This window comes from Euprymna scolopes, chromosome 31, assembly GCF_053919585.1.
Source record: "Euprymna scolopes isolate OS-2025 chromosome 31, ASM5391958v1, whole genome shotgun sequence".
Taxonomy (NCBI): Eukaryota; Metazoa; Mollusca; class Cephalopoda; order Sepiida; family Sepiolidae; genus Euprymna; species Euprymna scolopes.
Window position 1 is genome coordinate 40,980,718 of NC_136512.1, and position 2,557 is coordinate 40,983,274.

Sequence of the window (2,557 nt, forward strand, 5' to 3'; positions counted from 1 at the left end):
ATTACACGAAATCGTTCTTTTTCTTTAAAATGGTGTATATTCACATGACATGAGTCTGAAAAATATCGAGACTGACTTTATTTACAAATGTTATATACTCATGTGCAAAACTTGTATATGTTAGATAGTAAACGTAATAATCTCTCTCTCTCTGTCTGTCTCTCTCTATCTATCTATCTATCTCTCTCTCTCTCTCTCTCTCTCTCTCTATATATATATATATATATATATATATATATATATATATATATATATATACCCGTCCCAGAATTATATGAAAATCGATATTTTTTGGTCGCGTGCAAGCGACTCTATAAGTCACTTTGTCGGTCCGTCGGTCCGTCTGTCCATAACACATTTGTGCTTGGCCTTTTTGGTTAATATCCAAGGTATATTGTTATTAGATGCTGTTCTTAGCTTTTTAAGATTTCCTTGGCCTTTTGGCCAAAATAACAGTGTAGTATACGTTTTGGCAGATACTGCAAGCAAAGATCATATGTCGGGGCAGCCCCACATATAAGACCTTGGTCAATGTAGGGGCAACCCTTCATACCAATTGTCACTATCCAGCTCCGCTACTCAGCGGGAAGTTGGTCCCCATTTCCCCTTCACTCCTCACATTAAAAATCGGCCTTTTGCCTTATTTGCACGGTGGTGGAGCAAATAAATACTAACCCTTCATACCAATTGTCACTATCCAGCTCTCCTACTCCCGGGGGAGTTGGTCCCCATTTCTCATTCGTTCCTCACATTTAAAATTGGCCTTGTGCCTAATTTGCTCGGTGGGGAGCAAATAAGTAAAGCATTTCTTGGCCTTTTCGCCAAGATCAAAGTGTAGTATCTGTCCGGCAGATACTGCAAGCAAAGACCATATGTGGGGGGCGATCTCACATATAAGACCTTGGTCAATGGAGGGGAAACCCCCCTTCAAACCAATTGTCACTATCCAGCTCCCTTACTCCACGGGGAGTTGGTCCCCATTTCCCCTTCAATGCTCACATTAAAAATCGGCCTTGTGCCTAATCGCTCGGTGGGGGGGGGCAAATAAATACAGCTTTTCTTGGCCTTTTGGCCAAGATCAAAGTGTAGTATCTGTTCTTACTACATGCTGTACTTATTATGATATAAAGTGAGGGATCACTTTTCTGTATTAATATAATCTAAAATGATCACCCTCTTTACAACCAATCAGTCTCAAAGCCATTCAAGTCATTCTCCAGATCATTCAAGTTGTTTTTGAAGGATTCCAGTTATTTTTTAAGCATTCAAGTCATTCTTAAGCTTATTCAATTCATCCTTAAGTTCATTAAAGTCATTCTTAGTATTTACTTTTTAGTTATTTAAGTCATCTCAGCCCATTTTTCGGTCATTTTAGTTTATCTTTAAGAATGTCATGCATTCATTCATTACACGGGAGCACGCGACTAATGACTATCGTCCTTGTTGCTCTAACTCCGATAGTTTTCAATGAAAATTTGTGAAATTTAGCACGTTATATGGCAACACTAACACAAGCACAGATCTAAAATTTGAAGCTAATCTGCACAGTAATAAACAATTGGCAGCCATTTTGGTGATTTGCATTTTTTCAGAGTGCCAACTTTATATGCAAACGAATGCTAAAATATGGTGAAGTGCTAAAAGATTATTGAAACATTGATTATTCTAGGAATTTGTAAATTGAGAAATAAAATAATAAAGAACAAACAACTTCAATATTTTTCATAGTACAATCAATATTTTATATAATTGCCATTTTTATTGACAAAAGTAAAAAGCCTTTGGTCCATTGAAGATGTCAAACTTTCGATTTCATCTGATGAAATGTCTTTGGCAGCAGTCAGAATAGTATATCCATGGAGTTGTACTGCCTTTCCCCAGAGTAAATATTTTGTTTCAAGATGTTCCACAGATTTTCGATGGGATTTGAATCTGGAGAACAGGCTGGCGATCGCATTATTTTCCCATCTCTGGCAAAAACTCTCTCCAAATATTCAGTGGCTATTCTTGCAGAATGAGACGTTGCATTATTATGCATGAATACCATCTTTTTTCGGAATGCCAAATTCTTCTTCTTGTGCCAGGGTTCCAAGTGTTCCTTAATGAAATCAATGTAGAGTTTGGCTGTAATTTTCACTCCATCTGCGACTCTGAATGGTTCTGCCAGCTCATTGCCAATGATTGCAGCCCAGAATATTACGCCACAACCTCCTTGATGACGCCTGATCCTTTGGGGACGTAGACCCTCATTACGGTACCATCCTCCCCTTCACCCATTGGGTTCATCAAGGGTCGCTCGACACATATTGGTGAACAAAACAGTTTGAAAATTCACCTTCATGTGATCTCTTGCCCACTCCATCCTCTTTTTCTTATGGATATCCTTCAATTGAGGGTGGACCTCTGGCTTTCCAAATTTTGCAATAATCCCCAGGATACGGTAACGCGTTGATTTGGGCATATCAGGAACGCCAGCTTTTTCAAAAACTTGTTTGCTAGTTTCAAGTGGGTTACGGCGGACTTCTCTTTTGATCTTGCCCATTGTTCACCGTGACAG

General features: G+C 38.8%; 1 pseudogene; it reads left to right on the top strand.

The window, feature by feature from the left end:
• The first annotated feature begins 1,052 nt into the window (after positions 1–1,052).
• Positions 1,053–1,178, top strand: LOC145255915 (U2 spliceosomal RNA; annotated as a pseudogene).
• Positions 1,179–2,557: the final 1,379 nt, after the last annotated feature.